The sequence below is a fragment of the Vulpes vulpes genome, chromosome 16 (genome assembly GCF_048418805.1).
Source record: "Vulpes vulpes isolate BD-2025 chromosome 16, VulVul3, whole genome shotgun sequence".
Classification (NCBI taxonomy): domain Eukaryota; kingdom Metazoa; phylum Chordata; class Mammalia; order Carnivora; family Canidae; genus Vulpes; species Vulpes vulpes.
The window spans coordinates 41,460,576-41,487,113 of record NC_132795.1 but is presented as its reverse complement, the minus strand read 5'-3'; the positions used below and the strand labels follow the sequence as shown (position 1 = coordinate 41,487,113).

Below are 26,538 nucleotides of genomic sequence, written 5' to 3'. Positions count from 1 at the left end.
TATATATATGGCAGCCTAATTCATGTTTATTCCTGGATCTACAAATTCCATTTACTGAATCATTACTATTGAAGTACCTAGTCCTGCTAAAATCCCTGTCATAAGCATAACAACATGACCAAAATTACATTCTAACAGTTACTTATTTGAAAGCCATGGATGTATTTCCCTCATGACTGTCTTGTTCCTTCTCTACATTTTTGTTCACTATTTATATATACCCCAGATAAAACTTGCTAACACAACAAGAAAATATTTTATTAATCTCTACATATCTGTCAATGGGAATTGGCTGAATCCAAATATATCAGAATCACCAGAACGCAGAAACTTCTTGGGGTGCATTAAATAGACAACACCACATCTTGATGAACAAGTTACCAAAAACCTTTCCTTGATGTTTCAACAGCATCACATATACCTTTCTGAAACTCCCTAAGACTTCCAGGACATCATTGCTCTTTCCTGGTTCTCATCTGTCTGACCACTAGCTGCTCTGTTTCCACAGCAGACAGATTCCACTTTCTCTACCACAGCTCAGTGTTTCTGAAAGCATGAGATATACACTACGGTAGGTGGCATACACATAACAATGAATAATTTCATGGGAAAGTTATTAGCTTGTCAAGCAAGCCCTCAGGCCTTTAATTACAAAATCTTACTGTTTTATTTTTTTCATTTGTTTTTTTGAGTTAAACTCAGAGGATTTAACACCCAATGGTACCTAGCTAAAATTTAATACCATTATCTTTGGTGTCATCACTCTCATTTTTCCACTGCCAACTGTTTAAAGCAAGCTACATTCGTTTGCCATTTTTATTTATTTTTTTTGTTTTTTGTTTTGTTTGCCATTTTTAGTACCGATATAATGTTTCCCTTTAAAATAAATTTAAGTAAAAGAGTCACTTAAAGAACAACAGTAAGGAAATAATTGCATTTTGGAGTGCTCCTCAAAAAACGGACATCAGAAACACTGTTCTGACCAGAACTGTGGCTATTTTCTAAACTCAGTTCTTTCTCCACATTTTGTCACTGCGATCACCTCAAACATTCAACTAAGCTCCAGATTTCAGTTTAAGATATGCCAGCACATTGATTCAATATCTGCAAATAAAACCCATTCTCTTCTGGATCACTCTATCACTACCAACACCACTTCCAACTTCACCATCAAAAGCTAACCAAATTCCCCTTTACCTCTATTCACACGATCTCAAAATCTAGGCATTCTCTTTGTCTATTCACTGAATTCCAGCAGTTATGAATTCATTCATTCTAACACCTATTGGGCTCCTTTGCCCATTCATATTTATATGAATAAAATTATGTCATCTTAGAAAGCCATTTTCTTTAAAAACTTCATAATCTATGAGAAGAGAATCTGACCTTGTGGACTCTTTCTCCAAAAATTGGGGTGAGGGGCATGCAGGAGGACATAAGAAGAAACAGAACTAAAAAGGAATGCCTGAGAATATTTAAAGTGGTTCTATTTCTAAATAATAGAAATAAAAATAGGTACCATCTTCTTCACATTTTTCTGCATTTTATACATTTACTGTATTTTTATAATCTTCTTGATTTTAAATATTCTACAAAATATTCCCATCGAGCTTCATTTCTCCATTCCTATTCAAGCATCCTAGTTCAGACTCTCAATATGTCCTCTTGCCAGCCTCTAAACTGACCTTTGTGAAGGTTGCTGCCCAATATATTATATATAGTTGTGAGAATAATATTCCTTAAAAGTTACCTTTACTAAATCACTCTTCTATTTAACAGCCTTTAATAGTGGCTCTCTATTGTCTATAATAATAAGAATTTCTACTCCCCTAGCTTTTCAGGAACTACTATAAACTAGCCCCAACTCTACCAACATAAAAGAGAAAAACAGTACTATTACAAGTCAAATATGAATGCTTTATCAGAAAGTTAAATATAAGTTAAAACTATTAGAGACTCCAAATCTGATGCTATTAATAATTTTGTGGGTGCTATTTCTCAATATTCCTAAAATTCAGGTCTTTAATATATACTCAATTTTTGAAAGATTCCATTCTAGAGAACTACACCAACAACCTAGATTGAGTTTACCATGCAAACTACAGTCCAGTTAATCAAAAGGTATCCATACAACAAAAATATATTTTAGCAGAGATATGAGAAAATAATTAATGGAATTTCTAATGGTATAAAATCAACACTAGCAGGAAAGTGCTAGACCACAAAGCACAAAGTAAATTAAGCTGAATATATACAATGTTTAGTTTTTGCTCTAGGTAGGTCTTCATTAATTTGAAGCAACTGGTATCTTTGTTTTACAGCATATCACCTCAAAGTTCTAAACTCTGTAATATTTAGAAGGTATATACTTAGTGGTTTTTTTAATTTTTTATTTATTTATGATAGTCAGAGAGAGAGAGAGAGAGAGAGAGAGAGAGAGGCAGAGACACAGGCAGAGGGAAAAGCAGGCTCCATGCACCGGGAGCCCGACGTGGGACTCGATCCCGGGTCTCCAGGACCGCGCCCTCGGCCAAAGGCAGGCACCAAACCGCTGCGCCAGCCAGGGATCCCCTTAGTGCTTTTTTTTTTTTTCCTTAGTGCTTTTTTAATGCCATTTCTTAATAGTCACTTTTGCCCAAAAGTATGTGTTCTGGGTGGGAAGCAAGGATGCAAAAAGCTCCTCTCCTACTGTTCTTCGGCTCCCAAGGAACATCTTAATGCCTAGGGGCCTTAGTTCTAGTATCATTACCAGAGAATACTGAATCAAAAACTAGAAGCCACAGGCAGGTGTGGGAGAACTTTCTCAGAAGTGAGAGTTAAATGCAGGTAAGCATTTTGAAAATCCTGAGATTGAATGAATCCTTAAATTTTCTGCGTTAGGTGCCTCCTCGCTTTACCCTAGTACTGGCCCAGGCTGCTAAACATCCCTCAATGCACAAGACAATCCTTCACAACAAAGAACCACTACCCTAAATGTCAACAGTGCTAGAGTTAAGAAATCCTGGTATAAAAAAGGGGAAAAAAAGAGGAAAGAAAGAAATTCTGCTAAAAATGAAAGAATGCTGTTAGAATCCCAACTCTACAACTTACTAGCTAAGTGACCTTCAGCAAATTATACAACTTCTATAAGACAGTTTCCTCATGTTTAAAATGGGTATCATGCTTGTGCCAAAGGATTTAGGGCGATAAACTGACACAGAGCCCTTCAGACACCTAAAAATGTTAGCTTCTATTCTTTAGAAAGAGTAGAAAAACTTGTATCAGAGGTAGAGCTGTGGCCCTCTCAAATATAATTTCAAAATATGAATGCAAGGTACTATAATTATTTTTTGAATCTCCTATCAAAGTCTAAGCAACTTGAAGGCAGAGTCCTTACCTTTGTATCCTCAGCCTCTAGAACAAAGTAAGCTTTGGGTAAGTATCTATTAAGTGGCCAAGCAGGCAACTAAGTTCTAAGTGTCTACCCCACAAGAAGGCATTCATTGCATTGCATTGTGGGAACGGCCAAAGAATATACAAAAACATAATTCTTGTACTGGAGAAATTTAAAAATAGTATGAGATGCCTAACAAAACAAAATACAGAGATAGATTTAACACAGGATAAGCACTCAAAAAAAGCTCAGGGATTGATAGGCAAAATTTGCATAAATACTGAGCCACAAATGAATACTAATGGCATGCACACAAAAGTTAGAATTAAATAGATTTAATCAGGGAAAGGCCCAGCTTTAATTAGTATAATCCTTCAGAGTACCTGTAGCTAATATCTTCCAAAGGCAATGAAACAGTACATAAAGAACAAACATCAAAATGACAAGTGCTATCATTTGTCATTTTAGCAATACTCAGCTAAATTTCATAATTCATATGATGGTAGCATATTTTAACATATTCAAAGGCCACTTTAAGCAATTTTTAAAACCACATTAGATTTTAATGGAAGCTTATCAAATTCCTAACATCCACAATCCATCTTAATTATCTTAAATGGTCTGAGACAGAGTGAGACCAAAAGGGCTGATGCCCAAATGTCTGACTACTTTGCTGAAAAGGCTGAACTCCAGCATACCCAAAGTGTGTTAGAAGCAACTTTTAAAATGCACAAATGTAACAATTATTTTTAAACCAACAATTTTAGAAAAATAGCAGTTCCTATCTAAAGCTTATATAAATATAAGACACTGGGTTTGCAAATGTCAGCAGAGTTTTAAGATCCCTTTCTAAAGTAATAGTCTCCTGTTTTGCTTGGTATCTTAATTTGCCTTTAGTTTCAAAACTAAGCTTGCCAACACTATTCCTCTCAAACCTCAGGAATTCCATTACTAGTTTTAAGCTAAATTAAAGGAAAATAGACGCATTCAACCCATGGCAGAAGTATGCACAAAGTGTTTGTTGATGCTCATAAATAGACTGAGAAATTTAGACATGTCTGAAGGACAACGGTTGTATAGTCAACTCTGTTTTGCTCCACCATGGAACCAAATAGAGAATTATTGCTACCACTTCAAGTGAGACCAGCTCAGATACCTTTAAACTAACTGGGATACAATACAACATTCTCTTAAGTCAGAGCCTTTGTGTGTCTTCTCTTCAGGGAGGAATGGTTAGAGTACCCTTTAAAAAAATCCACAAGAAGCCAAGATGTCAATGTCCTCTCCCTGAAAACGCTTAAAATGCCCTCAACACTGCTTACGACTTTCCTCAAAAAAAAAAAAAAAAAAAAGAAAAGAAAAGAAAAAGAAAAAAAAGCTTTAACAATAACAACAACAAAAGAGCTATAAATGCTTTATAGATGAGCATTTGTCTTGGTCTTATCACTAGAAATTCGTCCTATCCACTTCCCTATCCTCAAACTCTATAAACCTTCTGACACCTACAGACATTTTTACTCTTCATCCCTCTCCATCACCTCTAACAAGCCTTAATTCATCTCAACTCATCTGACTCCCAGGTATCAGGATCTCCTGAATGGGACTAATAAAAGAGGCAAGTTACTAAGAAGGTAAAGGAAAGAAAATCCTATCGGTCTCACTTCCCTGCTCCCTCCCTTACCCTGTCCCAGCACTGCCAGGTAGCAACAAAAGGAAGAAATAAACGACCTTTTATTCATTCCATTGCTGTTTCTCATTCTTTTACAGCCAACTCATTCATTGCCCTCTCCAGGCATTCAGTTCCTCAGGCATCACCCGCTCTAACCCCCTACTCTCCAGCCCCAGGTAATAGAAATCACAGCCCAGCTCCCTAAGGTAGGGATGCAGTAGGATGGATGAATTTCCACCAGTGATATAAAGGGTGTTTTGAGCATTGTGATATAAGGGGTTACATCATTTTTTCATGGCTTGACCTAGTAACCTAAACACCATTTTTATATGACTAACTAGAAAAATAGGCTCCTAATTCCAAATTCCTTTTTTTCAACTCATTTTTCCTACAGCCAGCCCCTTGTCAGAACCCTTTTTAAACAATACATTTACAAGATAGAGGCTACCTACATACATAACAGAGAAAAATTAAAATGACTACTAGTAATTAAAACAATACATTTGGATAAAGTAAACAAGCGAATGTCTTGTGCAGTATCTTCAAGCAATCCATCTGCATCCCTCTTATTATAAAAATAAGGAAAATAAATCTAGTTACAAACAACATACAACAAATTGGTGATCATACTTTTCAAGACACTGCCTTATAAAACTAATATTCTAACTTTAGAGTTGAATACAAGAACAATTTGTCACTACATATCAAAAAATTTAATGCATATATATATACACACACACACACACACATATATATATAGTACTGGCAAAGAAATTTCACGGCTAAAATTTAAAGTACTAATATATTTGCACAGGAGTGAAATATACATACAATACTCACTACCACATTATTTATAAAAGAAAAGATAGGAAACAAGCTTCACATAAACCAAAGGGAATTTATAGTATATCTAATACAGTGGATACGACATAGCTCATAAAAATAGTGGATATGGTTGTCAATGTAGAAAACCTGCTACAAAAACAACTGTCTCAAGGAGGGGACCTATTAGAAAGGTAAGAGACTTGCTTTTCACAAGAAATCCTTTTGTACCTTTACATTTTGGACCATGTATTCATATTGCCCGTGTTGTTAAACATGAATAAAGGACACCTGGGTGGCTCCGCTGACTGTGTCTCAGCTCAGGTCAGACCGCAGAGTCCTGAGATGGAGACGTGTGACAAGGACGACGGGTTCCAAGGTCAGCACGAAGTCCATCTGAGAGTCTCTCCCTCCCCCTCTGCCCCTCCCCTGCACCCTCATGCGCACGCGTGCTTGCTTGCACTCACTCTCAAACAAATAAGTAAATCTTTTTTAAAAAAATAAGTTAAAAGTTTGCTAAGGAATCTAGACCATTCTCCCCGACCTCTGATGCATCAGTAGCTTTACTTCCTCATCTGCAGGCAACGTCCACTAGGACCGAGAATCTAGGCCCACGCAGCTTGCCCAATAACCAAGGCACCAGAGCAGAGGGTTTCCCATTTCCTCCCTAGTGAGCATATGTACAGCTTCAGCAACTCTGCATCAGTCAAAACAAAGTATAACAGATGAAGAAATAGGTGAAGAATTTATCTTACGCAAAGCAACCTTGATTACAGAAATAAAACTGGTTGCCATATAATTTTGTCAGCACTCTTTGAAACTGTGCTTTACCAAAAGAACAAAAAAACTATCTGGCTGGAATTCCTAGGGTCTAGATCTCAAATGGCTACATGCACCAAAAGTATCAGTAAAGAATCTAAGTGCCAAAAGCATTGAATCCAAAAAGGCAGTTAAAAAAAAAAAAAAAAAACAGGGGGAAGGGTAAGGACAAAGTCATGGGCAATAAGTTTCAAATGGCAAAATAACAAACTTTTAAGATACAATTTTCTTTTTATCTCTCTTTTTATTTTATTTTATTTATTTATTCATGAGAGATACAGAGAGAGAGGCAGAGACACAGGCAGAGGGAGAAGCAGGCTTCCTGCAGGGAGCTCGACATGGGACTCGATCCTGGGAATCCAGGATCAGGCCCTGAGCCAAAGGCACAGGCTCAACCGCTGAGCCACCCAGTGATTTTCTCTCTTAAATGCCAAGTAACATTGAACACAGTATAGTCCCTTGGTAATTAAAAGAAACAGTTCAAACTCTAAAGCTAATTTTTAAATATTGCTACTTAATAGGATTTTTGGTTTTGCTACTAGATGAAAAGAACAAATAATACAACAGCTGCTAATACTAATCTGATGCCCTCTTCCTCCTCTGCGTCAAAAGTTTATTACAATCTGACCGTTCAATTATAAGACCAGAAAACTAGAAAAAATAATCTTGAAGGGAGGTAAAGTAAATAACACGGTAATATTTAGGCAGAGGATCAAATTTATTTTTTATAAAATAAAAAAATCCTTGTATTGGGTCTCTTGTTAACACTGACTTGCATCTACGCACACAGCTATACTGCTATGTACCATTCTAAATTTACAGACTTGATGATCTGTTTAAAACAAAACAAAAAATCTAACTAAATAGCACAAAGGTTTGTCATAACCAATTAGTCTAACAAGGTCTAGAATACATCTAGTAAATGAAAGATGCTAGCTGGCATATCAAAGAATCCATACATTCCTTTGCCAGATTCAAATATTCTGACTAACGCAAACAACAAACTCATGAAATAAGGATATACTTAAGAAAACAGGAGGTAAAATGTGCCAGCACTATTATGTGGAGTTTACATATCTTGACATTTACAAAGAGAAAGGACAAGAATGTTATCAACTGACAGTTTTCATTTTTATTCTATGTTTATTACTAAACTGTTCATTATGGTTCTAGAGTGTCTGAGGTGCTTGACATACTCAATTAAAGAGTACTGCTGCAAAAAAGTGCCGCTAATCAAACTATTGATTATAATCATATCAAAGTCAGGGATTAACAACTACATAAATGAATATTTAAATCCATATCAATGGTTCCAATTCTGAGTCAAGTACCACCTAAAGTAAAACAGTTCTTTAAGCTATTTTCAACATTTAAAAATAGCCTAATAGTCTCATACACTATCTGAAATACAGCTTTCTATGCTAACTAAAATAATCAAATTTCTTTTCTAAGGGCTGGAATTAAAACTCAATGTGGTAACACCAATTATCTCATAGTGATCAGAAGCCCTGGTCGTAGTGATAAAAATAGAAAACCCAATGATTTACTATGTAATACATGTACTTTATTTTGTGGCAGAACTTTTTTGGATTCTAGCATCTGAAAATTCATGGAAATGAGAGTATTTTAGGGTGGGTTTAAAAAAAAAACTGTTCTAGAAAAGCAAAATGCAAACTAAAAATACCAGACTCTAAATATTGACAATACATTTATCAGGAAAAGGTTTACGTGTTCTGGCTGAGCACAGAAAGACATCTATGCATTACAAGAAAATATCTTTTTCTTTAAATCCTAATGCCCCAATCGATGCTTCATGAAATAACAAGTAGTGACATGGATAAAGATGACTGGTCAGATCCCAAACTATGAAGGAAATTTAATAGGAGGAAGAGCAAAGTTTATGTCTAAGTTCTTCACTCCATTTTCCCCCATTAAGTCTTTTATTTCACAATTTCCTCAGGAGTTACAAGACTACAAGATTTTAGCCATATTTCTCACGTATGCACATCCAACATAAAATAAAACAAAGGACTATAAGCCTAGTTTTCACCTGGGAATGCACTCTTCCTTCCTTTCTTTTTTTTTTTTTTTTTTTAAGATTTTTATTTATTCAACCATGAGAGAGAGAGAAAGAGAGAGAGGCAGAGACACAGGCAGAGGGAGAAGCAGGCTCCATGCAGGGAGCCCGACGTGGGACTCGATCCCTGGTCTCCAGGATCACGCCCTGAGCCAAAAGTAGGCACTAAACCGCTGAGCCACCCAGACTGCACCCCCCCTTCCGCCTTTTTTATTTTTTACAGAGTTAGGACAAAAGAAATACTAAAATGCAAAATGCTCCTAGGACCTGAGATGCGAAAGAACAACAAAAACACTACCTCCAAGCCTGAAGACCATTCATTCAAGAGTCCTCACTGAGCTGGCTAAATGAGATGACCTGAAAGGCAGTAGGTATGAGGACATGCAATATTTGAATCTATATAGATGCCACATAGAAATCCCAGACGCTATCATTTATTACCTGCCTGACCTCAGAAATGTTACTCAATTCTCTGAAGCCTCAGCTTTCTCATCTCAAAGATGGAAATAAGAGTAATAATTCAGTAGAAACTCTTTTAATAGACCTCTACTTTACCATAACTTACAGAAATAAAGCTCTCCAATCCCTCCATAAATCACTCCCTGATGCCCACCACAGGCTGACCGCTTGCACCTGGTAGTCTTCTAAGTAGACCACTTTCTTAATACATCCCCACCCTTCTGCTCTCACCAAATGAGCTGGATGCTTAACAAGAGCCAGCTGTTTCTGACAGATGATGAGTGTGAAAGGGGTTGTTTTCTCTGAAAATTATGTTGAAAGGTTCAGAAAGATTCAAAGGCTAATTCTTTAAAAAGTTATTATGGAATTAGGCATATGTAAAACAGCCTTAAAAGAATAAGGGAAAAAAGCATAAAACCGTAGAAAGATTTTCTAAAACACACTGAAAATGTCTTAAATTCTCCCTTCTAGGGATCCCTGGGTGGCGCAGCGGTTTGGCGCCTGCCTTTGGCCCAGGGAGCGATCCTGGAGACCCAGGATCGAATCCCACGTCGGGCTCCCAGCGCATGGAGCCTGCCTCTCTCTCTCTCTCTCTCTCTCTCTCTCTCTCTCTCTCTCTCTCTCTGTGTGACTATCATAAATAAATAAAAATTTTTTAAAAAATTCTCCCTTCTATAGGAAAGGGATGCTGTTATGATATCCAACAGATTAGGGGTATGGGTTATGCTAAAAAGACAATCCAGATTTTTTTTTTTGAGATTTATTTATTTTAGAGAAAAAGAACGAGTGGGGAGAAGGAGAGAGAAAGGGAAGAACCCAAGCAGACTCCACACGGAGCGCAAAGCACAACATGAGGCTCAATGTCAGGACCCCGAGATCACGACCTGAACCAAAACCAATAGTCAGACGTTTAACAAACTATGCCACTCTGGCACCACCAGACAATCCAGATTTCTTTTTTTTTTTTTTTTTAAGATTTTATTTATTTATTCATGAGAGAGACAGAGAGAGAGAGGCAGAGACACAGGCAGAGGGAGAAGCAAGCTCCTTGCAAGGGAGCCCGACACGGAACTCGATCCCAGGACCCCAGGATCACACCCTGGGCCGAAGGCATTCGCCAAACCGCTGAGCCATCCAGGCGTCCCCACAATCCAGATTTCTAATCAAAGGACCCATCCACAAAGAAAAATACTGACGCTGTAGAGGGAAAGAAATGGTGAAGGAATGTAGTGTATATTCAAATTACTACTACAAATAATGTATCATTTTTTGGTGATTCTCAATTATCTACTCCCCATCATATATAAGATCTTCATATCTAGATACCCCAAAAATTTATGGGAAAATTGTGAAGACTAAATAAAGTACTTGCACAGTGCCTGGCACTTAGTAACATTCAACTAAAAATTTGTTTTACATTAAGGGTTTTTTACTACCTTGATGGTCTACTGCTCTAAGAATATAATGCTGCTGTCTTCTAAAACATACAGAAAAGTAAAAAGTATACAATTTCCTTATATTCTGTTATTTTTTTTGTATCCCCATACATTATCAGCCATATAACCTCTGTGATGGCAATGAAAGCCCCAAGAGACTGTACAGAGTCTCCAGGATTAGGCTTAACCATAAGGAGAACATCACAGGAAAGTCAGCACAAACCCTGCACTTAAAGCTGACAAGAACACGGGAAAAATTAATGATGTGCTGGTACAGCACCAATGGGGGGAGCAGCCACTCTCTGATGAGGGAACAGACGGGAAAGATCCAGGATCCAGGCTGACCACAGTAACTAAGAGATGATGGTGGAGACCAGAGAGAAGTAATGCAGAAACTGGCAATCATTTGGCAGGTAACAAACCTGCCAACTAAGGAGGTTACAGTTAAGGTAAAGAGAAGGATCTGGTGATTCAACCTCTTGCTCAAAACTGTTGAACACTAACAGATAATAAAATGCTTTTCTAAATTACTTAAATGCAAAAATCACATTTTTAAAAGCTCGTGTCATTCTGACATTACAATCAATTTTCCTCTTCAAGGAAAAAAAAAATGTTACATAAAGAAATGCACTCTAAAATTAGAACAATGAAGTACCTTTTTCACCTTATTACGTGGGGGGGGGGGGGGGGGGGGGGCGGGAAGTAACACTAATACCCAATCTAAGAAGGATACAGTGAAACAGTACGAGCAATACTATCCTCTTGAGAAGCAATTTGACCAAATGTTTCAAGACTAATAAACCTTCATATCCTTTGGCTCAATATCACACATCTGGGAATCTGCCCTAAGGAAATAACTAAAAGTATGAAGAAATCTATATGCTCAAAGGTGTTTTCTGCAATATTTCTTATAAGAGTGAAAATTAAGTATGATGGCAACAGAAAATATTTAATACAACACTAAGTTTAAGAAAAGCAAACACAATTGAGCATATACTAAAAATATGATATAAAACATCATATGAAAAAGGCTGTAAAAAACTCCAAAATGATGACTATTAGAGTGGTGGCTTCAAAATATGCTTTTTCCATTGTCTAACATTACTGAAATCTTATTTTACTTTTGAATTAAAACAAATTAGGAGCGCCTGGGTGGCTCAGTTGATTAAGTGTCTGCCTTAGGCTCGGGTCTGATCTCAGGGGCCCGGGATGGAGCACTGCGTCAGGCTCCCTGCTTGGCGGGGGTCTACTTCTCCTGTCCCCTCTGTGCTTGCTCTCTCTCTCTCTCAAGTAAATTAGATAAAATCTTTTTTTTAATAGATAAAATCTTTAAAACAAATTTTTTAAACAAATTATATTTTTAAAGTATGTATCTCAAAAGATTACATTCTGTATTATTTCACTCACACAATATTCTCATAATGGCTAAACTAGTTGGGTGGGGTTGTGAATATATAGAGATAACACTAGGGAGTTCTGTGGTGATGCAACGATTCTTGATTATGGTAGTCATACAAAACTATGCAGAACTATACACATACACAGAGAAATGCAGGTTTTAAAAAATAGATCTGTCTATGGTGTGTAGTCTAGTTAACAGTAACATACCAATATCAACTTCCTGGTTTTCATTTTGTGTGACAACTATATAACACTTGGGGAAACTGAGCAAAGAATATATAGGACACTTGTTATTTTTGCAACTTCCTATGAGTCTGTCCCTCAAAATAAAATTTTTTTTAAAATGCATGTGCTTGCATATGTATTATGCTTTTTTTTTTTTGAGGTCGTGGGAGATAAAGCAATGTAAAATGAGCCATGAAATATAGAACTTCCAAGACACTACTACATACTGTTCACAAAACCACATATGGGGCAAATAGCAGTCTTTAGATTGAACTATAACTTATTTAGGTCAGCCTTTAATAAAAGGCTTTAATAAAAGACTTCAATTTAAATGAAAATATCAGTCAATTTTCAGAATATGCTTAACTGAGTATTTCTGAATCTCAAACCCTATACTTACATATTCCATTAAGCAACAACTCTCAGAATTCTCTCTTGCCAGAAAAGTTTCAATACATAATAAAGATTTTCTTACATATATTCAACTTAAATATATAAATGGCGAATACAGACAAAGGATATAATAGTTCATGACCTCTAGTTTGTGCTACATGATGGCAACCACATCAATCCTAATTCTCCATTTTAACCTCAATGCCTAGCATGGTTCTTGATACCTACCAGGCTCCCAAGAACTATTTACTGACTCAGTGATTCAGTGAGTGAATTCATGTTCTAGTCAAGATTCAATACCCAAGTCCCTCTAGCTTTAACCAAGAATGGGAGATAGAAGGTTAGGGGTAAGAGATAAAAGGCATGAATCTGGATAGGGCCCAGCTTCCATCAATTCACCAGGTCAAAAGATTCCATTAACCAACACTACTACATCCCAGTTTATCAATACAAAAAATGACCTTAGGAAAACCTCGAATCATTTCCTCTGATCACCTAAGTCTTAAAGACTTGTGTAATAATGAGAAAAAGAATTGAACTAGTATCAGAAAATCCACCTCAAAATCTTCATCATCTAATGTTCTCAAGGAAACCAAATTGTCTTTGCTATATGTGAATACATCCAATTTTTGATCTGAAAAATCTTAACTAGGGTTATGCAAGCATCAAAAACTCCTCCACACAAGCCCTAAGCTCTCGGTGATTACAAATACATAATTATACATTTTATATAGTATATGTATAGTATATGTAAACATAAAATACATAAATGACACAATTACAGTAGAACTACTACCTTATAAGACAGTTGTCAGACAGCAACTCACGTCTATGTGTCTATGTTATTCATTCAAAAGTCCAAGATACTGATAGTGTAACAATGAACAAGACACAGACCATGCTTAAAAGGCAAATATAGCTAGTAAAAAGAACCTTAAGAAAACCAGAGTTTGAATTCCAATGCTTATTAGCTTCTTATTAGCTATGTCTCTGAGTCTTTGCAGAACTACAAAATAAAATCATAATATATAAAAATGCTTGACAAACTAGAAAACCCTATACAAATGTAAGGTACATTACTGTACTTAGTTTTTCATCAAGAAAAAAAGAGGGCAGCCCAGGTGGCTCAGTGGTTTAGCACCGCCTTCAGCCCAGGGCCTGATCCTGGAGACTAGAGATCAAGTCCCACATAGGGCTCCCTGCAGGGAGCCTGCTTCTCCCTCTGCCTGTGTCTCTGCCTCTCTCTCTCTCTCTCTCTCTCTCTCTCTCTCTCGGTCTCTCATGAATAAATAAAAATCTTTAAAAAAAAAAAAAAGAAATCTTGTCATTTGCAACAACATGGATGCAACTAGAAGATATGCTAAACGAAGTTAAGTCCATCAGAGAAAGACAATTACCATATGATCTCCCTCATATGTAGAATTTAAGAAACAAAACAGGATCATAGGGGAAAAGAGGAAAAAATAAAACAAGACAATATCAAAGAGGGAGACAAACCATAAGAGACTCAGTCACAGGAAAATAACTGAGGGGAGGGGGGTGAAGGGATGGGGTACCTGGTAATGGACATTAAGGAGAGCACATTGATGTAATGTGCACCGGGTATTACACAAGACTGATGAATCACTAACCTTACCTCTGAAACCAATAATACATTATGTTAATTAATTGAATTTAAATTTTTTTAAATGAAGGGAAAAAACACTGAAAAATTAACATAGCAAAACAAACAGCAGAATCATATCTGCAAAGACTTCAGATATTAGGATTATCAGAGACAAAGTACAAAATAAATATATTTAATACGTTTTTAAGAAATAAAAGATAGCTTAAGAACATGACAAGAAAAAGTTAAGACCACCAAAAAATAATAAGGATAAAGCAGACTTAAAAAGGAACTACATAAAACTCCTAACAATGAAAAACAGTAAATAAAATTTTTTAAAGTTCAATCATCATGCTACAACATGGATGAACCCTGTGTCTGGCAAATGGAATTAGCCAGACACAGAAAGACAAATATTATATGATCCACTTATATGAGGTACATAGAATAGTCAAATTCATTAAAAAAGAAAGCAAAATAGTTCTTGCCAGGGGCTAGGTGAAACACGGGGCAATGGGAAATTATTGTTTAATGGGCACAGATCTCAGTTTGCAATGATAAAAAAGTTCTGGGGATGGACAGTGGTGACAGTGAATGTACTTAACATCCCTGAACTGAACACTTTAAAATAGTTTCAAGCGGTAAATTCTACTTATGTATATTTTACTATAAAAATGAATGTAACAGGGATCCCTGGGTGGTTCAGCGGTATGGCACCTGCCTTTGGCCCAGGGCACAATCCTGGAGTCCCAGGATCGGGTCCCACATTGGGCTCCTGGCATGGAGCCTGCTTCTCCTCTGCCTGTGTCTCTACCTGCCTCTCTCTCTCTCTCTCTCTCTCTCTCTCTCTCTCTGTCTCTCATGAATAAATAAAATCATTTAAAAAATGAATATAACAGTTAAAACAAAGCGAAAAAAATTTTTTAATTCAATAACCTAGTTGAACATAGCTGAAGCAAGAATTAGCTAACTGGAAGAAAAGATCTATCTAACTATCCAGAACACAACACACAAAAGATAAAGAAATGGCAACAATGAAAGGCAGGTTAAGAGGCATGGTGGGTAGAGTAAGAAGACCTACCTCAAATACAAGTTCCAGATAAAATACATGGAAGATAAAATTTGAGGAGAAAATGGCCAAAAGTTCCCCAAAACTGTTAAAAGACACCAACTGTCAGATTCCATGGCCTAGTGAATTCCAAGCATGATAATTAATAAGAAATCAATTTCTAGACATATCAAAATCAAAGTATGGAAATCAGATTCTAAATATTCTAAATATAGTCATCATAAAAGAATGACAATTAGATGGATCACAGATTTTTCAGCAGCAATAAAAGGCAGAAGAGAATGGGATAAAATCTACAATGAGCAAAGAAAAAAATAACAAAGAATGTATACTCAGAAAAGCCCATCTTGGGAATGGGATTTAGATAAAAATATTTTCAAACAGATGAAAAGTTTTCCAACAACAGACCCTCACTGAAGAAACTTGTATAGGATATATTTCAGGCAGAGAAAAAATGATATTAGATCCCAAACAAGAGGTCCAAGATGCAAATGAAAATGTTGCGCAAAGACACTTGTAAATGTAGAAGCAAATTAAAGCAACAATGTTTAAAACATAATAATATCTAATTTGTTGGGAGTCAGGAAAAACTAAAATAAAGGAAAACTACATAAAACTACATTAACTTCCAAACTGGAAGAGAGAAGGAAATGAAATTTTCTTTAATTCATGAAAATTAAAAGGAAAAGGGAATGATTAACACAAAATTTAGATGGTGGTTTCTTAGGAAGCATGTCCAGTGTCCAAGAACACAAGTGGTAAGGAGTATAAAGGGACTTCAAAGATACTGAAAATGTTCAATTTTTCAAGCCAGTTAGTGGTAGTTCATTTTATAATTATTTAAATTGTACATTCAGGATACTGTACACTTTTGTAATAAAAGTAAAATTTAAAAATCAATGCAGAAGAAAAAAAAATCAAGACTAGTGATCACTCTCTAAAAAACCTAGAACACTTCACAAAGTTTGGTCTTAAAAATCGGAACAATGGGGGCACCTCGGTGGAGTGCTCAGTTAAACCTCTGACTCTTGGTTTTGGCTCAGGCTGCGATCTCTGGGTGGTGAGAGGGGTTCAACAGAGTGTGCAGTCTGCTTAGTTTCTCTCTCCTTCTCCTTCTGCTCCTCCCCCCAATTCGTGCACACTCGCTCTGCTCTCTCTCAAGTAAGTAAATAAATCTTTTTTAAAAATTGAACACGGGGCACCTGGGTGGCTCAGTCAGTGAAGTGTCTGCCTTCAGCTCAGGTCATGATCCCAGGGCGGTGGGCTCAGCGCCATCAGGCTACCTGCTGAGCAGGGAACCTGCTTCTCCCTCTGTCACTCCCCCTGCTTGCGCTCTCTGATGTGCTCTCTCACACACTCTCTCTCTCAAATAAATCAACAAATTCTTTAAAAAAAATGGAAACAGTAAAAATACTATTTCATTAAGAAATATGTATCAAGGGCCTAATTTTGCCTATAACTGAGCTGAGCAGTGGTATGAAGATTTCTAACCTCCCTTCTCCATGTCTTACCAGCCCTTGAGGGTAGCACTTCTTACACAGTAGTCACTAGCCTCAACTGGGGCTATTCACATTTAAATTAATTAAAATCAAATAAAATTTAAAATTTAGTGCCCCTGTATCACTAGACACATTTTATTTAAGTGCTTGGTAGCCATATAAGGGCAACTATATTGAATAGCACAGATACAGAACATTTCCATAATTAAGAAAGTTCAATTAGACACTGCTGCTGTATTTTTATATTTAAATATATTTTATATCAATATAGAAATATAATAATTCAATAATCTTAAATATAAATGAACATCTTAAAATTGATTAAATCTCTTTTTAAAGTCGTTTTATTTCTATGAAACTACAGCTCCGGGACGCCTGGGTGGCTCATCAGTTGAGCATCTGCCTTTGGCTCAGGGCATGATCCCTGGATTCCAGGATCAAGTCCCACATCGGGCTTCCTGCATGGAGCCTGCTTCTCCCTCTGCCTATGTCTCTGCCTCTCTCTCTGTGTCTCTCATGAATAAATAAATAAAATCTTTAAAAAAAAAAAAAAAAAAAAGAAACTACAGCTCCATGGTAGTATTCAAAACAGTCTGTTTGTTAAACGCATGTAAAAGTGTTAATAATTGTCCACCATCCTGTGTTCCACCAAAAACCATCAGAACACAGCTTTTTTTTTTTAAATGAGCCAAAATTAAACAGTTAAGCACAGTGCCACTAGCCATGTCATAGGGATATGAAAATCCATAGGATGAACATACTGCCCCTTCTTCAGGGCACCAATTTTGGTTGACAGTACTTTATAATACTGTTTACATCTACATAAAATAGCAAAACATGAAATTTGTGTGAATTTTTAAAAATAAAACCCTAGAGGAGTCGTGAAATTTTCTAGTTGTAGCAGGACACTTTGGACTACCTCTCCAGACTCCTGAGCATACCATTCATTTCTGCCAATAGGAGTAATTTGAAGGAAAAATGTAAGCATTGTTAAAATAAATGAATTCTGTATGAGTCTTTTATTTACCAGAAATAATGGTATACAACGAAACTATAAAACAACAACATCCTTACTATCTAATGCAGCAAACTTTCAGGTTCCTTTAAAATTAAAAGACAGAGGGCCTAACCTATTTCAGCTTAATCTGAAATTTTGCTTTAGGCATTCTAACACATATTCAGTATTTCTATAACACTCCCAATTTTGAAAATTACCTAACCAAAAACACTAAAAGTAAACAAACGTTAAGCCTTAATTTAACAGTCATTTAGGCTAGGTATGCGCCTTAAATTTTCCACACCCACCCCTCCAAAGCTAAGTGCACGGAGGGGAGTCAAAATGCTTCTCATCTAGACAACTGAATGCAATTTCAATAGCGCTTATGCTAATAATTGGTTTGTGTCCCCAGGAGGACTTCTGTGGCTCCACTTACATAACCCATTATGCAAAGTGCTGAACTATTCTTTCTCTAGAAAGCATTTTTGAATACTGATATTTGTACAAGGTTTACTTGCTATATTAAATTAAAAAAAAAAAAAAAAAAAAAAAAGCTTTTCTTGCTCTAGCTTCCCTGCAGAAGAGGTGAAAAGGAAAGCCAATTTCTACTACTCCACTATGTCAAAGGCTAGTTATTTATCTTGTTGGCTAATCAACAGAGTAATGACTTACAGCAGCACCCCCAGGCAGCCCCCACAGTTCACCAGTTTCCTCCTGGGACTCTGGTTGAGAAATACAGACTTAAATAATTTGAAGCAACTTTGTCTGAACTGAAAATAATCTGAACTGCTCCTTAAAAGTCTTAAAGTAAAACCCGACAAGATTAAATTCAGTGGTCGTGAGAATCACAATACAGCCTCTACAGGGCAAAAGAAAGGTTAGAATGTACCCCAAACCAGACTATATATGATATATTGAATGAGTAATCTCTCCCAATTCCCTGGTTCTGTTTAAGTCAAGATTTTCAGATCTCACAGAAAGGTAATCTTAAAAACAAAACTGGGGGACCAGCAGAGTTGCCAACTTTTATTTTGCCAAGAACATTTAAAAAGAAAATAACAACCAATTGCTACCATCATTATTTCATAAAAGAATATGCTTCCGTCAAAAATGGTAAAAGATAATTTTAGGAAAAAATATTATCTTTTAAATTCAATAGATTTAGCTTTATGAAAAGCTAACCCATTCTCATTTTCACAGAGTTTTCACAGAGTGAAAACTCTGTCATGGGCTGACACCTCTCCATAGTCCAGCACTGGGGAACCACAGGTCTAAGCAGCTAACTCCCACTTGGAAAAAGAAAACAACGGGAGGACATGCCCAAACCAAATATTAACCTATTCAATAATGAGGAAATAGAGGCTTGGAGAGGTTTAGGGACTCTCCCAACATTGCAGACCAAGAATTTTGACACAGGTCTCTCTAATTCCAGAGTCACAATTACTAACCATTATGCTAGGTTTCCTCTAATATTCTTTCAGTGGTATAAAGATCCATCCTAATCCAGTCACCTTCGTGACCAATGACAACCGAGGAATTTCCAAGACAGCTGGCTAGAGGTGTACTTCCCTGGCCATCACTCAGACCGAAGCTAAATGGAACTCCTGACCTTTGCCTCATTAATACCAGGCTCACTGCAACTAAGCCAACCAGCCCAGACAAAGCACACACAAAACCCCCTGCCTCCACCGAGACTGACGCAGGACTCTTAGGACATTCCCAAGTGCCTGTAATATAGTAAAAAACATATTCCTCAAAAACAAAAGGAATGTATTAACTCTCAAGAAGTAAATAAACACTTGCCTGGTAACTCAGTCTAAAAATAATAAACTTGCCCTCAAAAAGTTACAGCTCTAAGCTTCATTCTGCAAACTAAAAAATCTTTTACACATTAATACACAGGTTCCCCACACTTAAATATCAAACGGAAAACTACATGAAATTCCTTAAGTCCACAGTACTTAGTTTCCAAATAAAAATATATAGTTTTTATATATGTATCATTACACAACGGATGAAAGTATCTTATCATTCCCGCCCTCTAGGATAATCAGAATATTAAAGACAAAACTATCTGTGTTAATCAGAAATACTTATAAAAGAGAGTTGGAAGAAAAATATGCAACTGATTACGGTTTTCCATGAAATGCACTATTAGCAGCCAGTAGGAATAGGAGGGACAAAAATTATATTTGAATATTCAAAGGCTTTTGTTATTGAAACCAAAATTGAAAGTCATAAATTTAAATAAATAGAATACCTACCAGGGATCTGCTTCCAAATCCTCACATATCACTTGCCAACAAACGCTCAAAAGAAACGACCAAACAGCTCTTAAGTAACTAGAGCCCAATACCCTGGAACAAGTAAGTCTGAAATAGTTCATCCTCCATGAAACCGTAGCATAATATTCTTGCTAGCAATGGCAAGAAAGTTTTATTTCCCCATTATATTTTCAATGATCAGAGTCTTTGTACTCCATCTGAATCTGCAATGAGAGGGAGCAGAATACAGTACAGACTATCTTCTCCTTCTGTTTTAAGCAGATGCCATCGAAAATAAAGGTTCATTTTTTCCCCTTTCCTTGTAAACTCCCTCTCGGCTCTTTCATCTCCTTACCCCGATTCAACTAGTACATCTATTTGTGTTATTCTCTACACCCATGTTTAATACATGCCTCGCACTGACCTCTCTCATGAACTACAAACCCACATTTCCAAAAGCCTCTGGGCATTTCCAGGGTTTTGCAACTATATTAAAAAAAAAAAAAAAAACTCAATGTATTCAAAACTGATCTCATTATGCACCTCCTTGCCTATATTTCTAGTAATAGTACCACCATCACCATCATCCACACTTAAAATATAATTTTCATCTTCCAGTTTCTCTAAACCTTCCCCAACAATCCCTCCTCCACCCACCCCATCTCAATGCCACTGCCCTTGCCCAGTATGTATACTATCTTGAAAGCTGGCTTTCTACAACAAATCATTTTGCACACTACACTATGAGACCTAGTAGCTTCTCAGTACCTCCTAAATGTTGAACTCCTAAATACAGCATTTAATATATTCCTTGGGCAGCCCCGGTGGCTCAGTGGTTAAGCGCCGCCTTCAGCCCAAGGCCTGATCCTGGGGACCTGGGATGGAGTCCCACATCAGGCTCCCCGCATGGAGCCTGCTTCTCCCTCTGCCTGTGTCTCTGCCTCTCTCTCTCTCTCTCTCTCTGTCTCTCTCATGAATAAATAAATAAAATCTTTTTTAAAAAAATAAATAGAATCTTAAAAAATATATATATATATTCCTCAATCCAGCCCCAAAATAAAATTTCAAAACCTCAACTCTTATTTCCAAAAATGAACCCTATATTCTAAGCAATCTGTCCATTAACTGTTCTGTGTATACAGTGAACTTTCCCACCTCCATGCCTGCACTTGCATCACTCCCTTTATTTGAAAAGTCTTCATCCACCTACTCCCGACCCCTAAATTCTTGTGTCAGAAAAGTCTCACCCTCTGCAATGTTAAACTCAGGCTACCAGTTTACTGAGAAGTAGCATGATGGAGTGGAAATGCACAGGCTTTGGCACCAGGCAGACCTGGATTCAAACTGAGGCTCAGCTACCTAACATACTTGAGCATTGCCCTCATTATTTATTAAGATGCTTTTATGTCGTTGTGAAGCTTAGAAAATGTACGTAGTGTGACCAGCATGAAGCGTGATGCCAAGTGCTCAACAGCTTCAGAGTGCTCTTTTATCTCCACCACTTTCTACTTTTTAGCTGCTTACTCCAGTTAAAAATGAACCCATTTTCCTTTCATAGAACTCCAAACTTTAGGTCATCCCACTCACACAGTATTTACATACTTTTATGTAAATATCTTACATCTCAGGACTTCTAGATTTCAAATTCCTAAAGACCAAATGCTTCATCTTTGTATCCTATAATGCCTAACAGTACTTTCCATAAAACACACAACACCCACCTCTAATTAGAAAAAAAATTTTAATATGCCCAAGCAATACAATTCACCTCTTCATGATTTCTGACACACCTTAGAAAATTATTGCCAAAACATGAATTTTAATGGTTACGGCTGTATATTCATGCCGAACAGAGCTTGATGCCTAACATAGCAAAAATTCAGTACTCATTGACTTCAATAATACAGTAAAATTTACAATGCAAATATTCAACATCTATCGAATGGACCTGAACCTAATGAAATTTACAGAGCCTAAGGGCACCTGAAATTCCCCAACTGCCTTTTTCTGCTCTTACAATTCTTTAAATATTTCTCCTTCAAAACACCTATCATACTATCAAAACACCTATCATACTATCCTACTTGCACTATGGATCCATGATCATATCTAACTTGACTCCTTTTGCAGGTTTTCTCAATTCCAATATTCCAACCGTAAGCTCTAAACAATCAAGCATTGCAAATGGCTAAGAATCTACAATGTCTAAATCTAATTTAACTTTTTCCCCCACCAGGGACTTTAAAAATCAACCACCCTTTGACCACAATCAATAAAGGAATAAAAGAAACAAGAATTTCTAAAAAGCCAGCCACCCTTTGCCTGCTGAAAAATCAACAACACTGAAATAACTTTTCTTTTGCACAGGAAGAGAGCTCACTGAACTCACCACTTCAGTCTATTTTTCCCTAATGCAGGATATTACCTCCCCTTTCAGCAGTGGGAGGAGAGAGAATGAGATAAGTACCTAAAAAAACTACAGTATACATCTCAATATAAGCACAAGGTGAGAAGCGCAGGAAAAGGGTCAGTGGCTTCACAATAAACGGTTTGTGTGCACTTTACATTGCAAAAAATAAAAATAAAAAAAATGCAATGGTCATCTGCAGCCGGTCACAACCCTCAGTGAATGCATTTGCATTCTCTTGCCATCATCACCGAAAAATCACTATTAAATGCAGAAAAGCCTTGTTGCATACAAACCTCCCCCCTGCCCCCCCCCCCACACAGTCTAGTACCTAAGAACTAAGTCCACTAAAAAATACTACCTACCTACTGCATCGTTTTCTCCTCTAGGAAATTCTCAATTTATCCGAGGTAAAGCTCAAAATGCAGGTTAACACACACACACACACACACACACACACACACACACACCACCTCTGTCCACCTGTGTCAACCTCTGCATTGCAGCACAAATGGAACCTCTAAGGAGCCACTGAGAAAAACAAAAAACAAAAAAAACAAAGAAAGAAAGAAAAAACTGTCTTTGAAAGTTAAGAAAAATGACAGGTCCAAAAATACGAAGGTATAGGGCAGCCCGGGTGGCTCAACGGGTGAGCACCTGCCTGCGGCCCAGGGCGTGACCCCGGGGACCAGGAATCGAGCCCCACGTCGGGCTTCCTGCGTGGAGCCTGCTGCCCCCACTGCCTGGGTCTCTGCCTCTATGTGTGTGTGTCTCTCATGAATAAATAAATAAAATCTTTTAAAAAAATAAAAAGACATATATGAAGATATACAAACTTCAGGGAAGAGGGGGCACCGTGATTCTCCAACCTCCGGCCGTCAATTCGTGCAATAACCCAGGCTGAAGCCGTCATCCCACTGGGACTCCGGGGTGGCCACAACAACCAGGAGCGCCTATTAGAGAACAGCTTCCCTTTTTTTTCCTTTTTTCTTTCTTTCTTTTTTTTTTTTTTTTTTAAGTCTGGGAGAAAATAAGGGAAGTTAAGTACTGATTTCCCTCCGGCAAGCTGTCTTCCTCAACGCCTTGCAGCGGCCGCCCGAGCAGGCTCTCCGGGGAGCGGGGAGCGGGGAGCGGGGCAGGCGCGCTGCGGGGCCCGCACACCCGGTGCCCCCGGGGCGCCGTCCCGAGTCGCTCCCCCGGCGGGTGTGGACGAGCAGCGCCGCGGAGGACCCCCGGCTGCCGCCCCCGAGGGCGCCAACGTCGGGACCTGCAGCCCGAGGCCGAGCCCGGGGCCGGCGGCGGAAAGCGCGCTCGGGAGGCGGCGCCGAGACCCGGGGCGCCGAGGCCCGGCCCGGCCCCGCTCTCAGGTCCCGGGACCCCGCGCCCCGGCCCCGCCCCGCCCGCCCCCCGCACTCGCCCGGGGCGCCGGCGGCCGACGAGCCCCTTCCCCGGAGCCCGACAGCCCAGCCCCGCCGCGCCCCGCCGCCGTCCCGGGGCGCCCCCCCGGCCACTCACCGCCGGCCCGGGCGCTGGCAGGAGGCGGGAGCGGGTGGGCGGCCGCGGACCCCGGGCTCCAGCCCCTGCTCGGAGCCGACCGAGGCTCGGCAGCTGTGCCTGCAAGGCCTCTCTCCGGCCCGAGCCTGGGAGAAGCACTTCCGGGGAAGTGGGGGAGGGACGAGTCTTGGCACCGGAACTGCTCCCGCGCGGAGCTGCCAGCGCCTCCCGGGCGGGGCGGGGGCGGGGCCTGCGGTCGGCGCGGGGCGGGGCCTGCGGGCGGGGGCGGGGCCGAGCGCGCTAAGCCCGCCCCCAGGCTGGTCGCTAACCCTTTCCAACGCCGAGGCCCCTCGGAAGCCCCGGGAGGCGCCTGCGTCCCTTACTGCGCTTCGCACTTGGTCCGCTGCAACCGCCTATTTTCACGCGCCACGAGGCCGAGGATGGGAGCATTTGGGTGCAGGGGTCGGGCGTGCACGCTTACACAGCCGGCCTCCAGACTCCTTTCCTTTCTTTTTTTCTTTTTTAGATTTTATTTATTCATGAGAAACACGCAGAGGGAGAGACGCAGAGACACAGGCCCAGGGAGAAGCAGGCTCCATGCAGGAAGCCCGACGTGGGACTCGAACCTGGGACCCCGGGGTCACGCCCTGAGCCAAGGGCAGAGGCTCAACCGCTGGGCCACCAGGTGTCCCTCTCCAGTCCTTTCCAAATGATGATAGTTAACTCCCTGCTGGATGCTTACTACGTGTCACGCGCTGCAGGTGCCTAACCCGGTGCATCGTCCCCGAACCCTGGGAGGTGCTGGTTATCATCTGGACCTTGCATTATCTGTACCTTCCTCCTCCGATCAAAGATACCAAACCCAATACCACAAACAGTGGCTCTCGATTTTACCTTGTGTTGTGCGTATTGAATCTTTACATCTCCTTTTTTTTTTTTTTTAAGATTTTATTGATTTATTCATGAGAGACACAGACAGAGAGGCAGAGACAGAGGCAGAGGGAGAAGCAGGCTCCATGCAGGGAGCCCCACGTGGGACTCGATCCCAGGTCTCCAGGATCACGCCCTGAGCCAAAGGCAGACGCTCAACCACTGAGCCACCCAGGTGTCCCTTTACATCTACTCCTAACAAGAGTTTGAAGACTTTGCTTAAGAGCAGAGGGCAGGTTATGTTCCCATATTTCAGCATCACTTGGAATTTGAACAGAAGCCAAGAGCCGGGAGACTCTGGAATCTTCTTGCCTGCATCCTGCTATGGACTTTTCACTTTTTCACCTGGAGCAAGTTGCTTGACTTCTTGAAGCCGGGGTTTCCTCATTTGCATGTAGGTGTGCATATATATGCATAGATGTGTAATCACCTCTAGATTGTCGTAAGAATTCAAGATGACAATGATAAACGCTTGAGCGTACCCTGTACCAAGTAGGACTGGTCAACCTAGGTCACCATCAGTGGGAACAATTTCTCCTCCCGTGGATCACTCTGGGGGGGGGGGCAGTTTTGAAAACTGTGGGTTAGCAATAGGCTCTAGAAAAGGTTAAGGAAATAAAGAGTAGAGGGTTTTGCAATAGGAAAAATGAAGGTAGGTAAGCCAGAGAATGTCCTGGGGCCAGCCTGGACACTTGTGACACTTGTGAGCTGGGACAGTAGGAGGACCCACAGGGTCAGATGCCAAGCCAGGAAAGAAGGGAAGCGGGGAGAGAAACTCCTCAGCCACAAAATCCGGAAGGCACATCTGAGGCAGATTCTGTATGAGAGGCCAGATATGGGAAGGAGGGTGGGGGATCCTCTTAGCATGCATACTATCTGCAAAACAAATTTACAAGCATCTCTTAAAACTGTGGGGGAGGAAAAGTTTTTTTTAAAATTTTCTACTAAGAAAGGCAGGAAAATGGAAATGGTTCAGAACCCGTTATTATGAATTTAAAATGTAAACAATGCCTTTGCCTTTGGCTTTATTTACAACACTGCCTTGTTTATTTTATTTTTGTGATTGCAGAAGTGTTTGTAAATACTTTTCCCTAATACCCAAATTTAAGCGACTTTCGTGCCTCACAGTGTGAAGGCAGGACTCACTAACTTCACTTTCCACTGAGAAGCTTAGAGAGATAGTGAGAGGAATCCCGACCTTGTCAGGCTCCCGCAGGACTCACATATGCTGGAGGTCTGTCAACCAACCCAGTTGTCTGACTAGTAAACGGTGTAGTCAGGATTTGAATCCTCAGATGCTTTGCATCACTATGCCAGTGGTTTTCAAACTGGTAAGTGCATCAGAATTACCCAGAGTCTTGTTAAAGCACAGATCCCTGGCTGGGCCCTACCCCCCGAATTTCACTTCACCATGCTAGTGCTTCTCCGGGGTGTACTCCCTACCCTGGCAACACCAACATCATGCTGGAAACTTGTTACCAATGCAAATTATTAGGCCCCACTCCAGACCTTGTGAATCAGAAACTCTAGGGTGCGGCCCAGCAATCTGTGTTTTAACAGGCCTTGCAGGTGACTCTGATACCTCCTCCAGTTTTAGA

At 39.3% G+C, this 26,538-nt stretch overlaps 1 protein-coding gene across 11 annotated transcripts in view; it reads right to left on the bottom strand.

The window, feature by feature from the left end:
- The window catches only part of FRS2 (fibroblast growth factor receptor substrate 2), a 112,346-nt gene extending 88,106 nt beyond the window's left edge, over positions 1-24,240 (bottom strand). For 4 of the 11 annotated variants that reach the window (XM_072742351.1, XM_072742350.1, XM_072742357.1 and 1 more), the window contains exon 1: positions 23,353-23,536. The gene's annotated coding sequence lies outside the window, so the exon portion shown is untranslated. Of the gene's footprint in view, positions 1-23,352; positions 23,537-24,031 lie in introns of those variants that run through there. The other 7 variants (XM_072742353.1, XM_072742352.1, XM_072742348.1 and 4 more) reach the window with 5 other exon arrangements.
- Between the last annotated feature and the right edge of the window lie 2,298 nt (positions 24,241-26,538).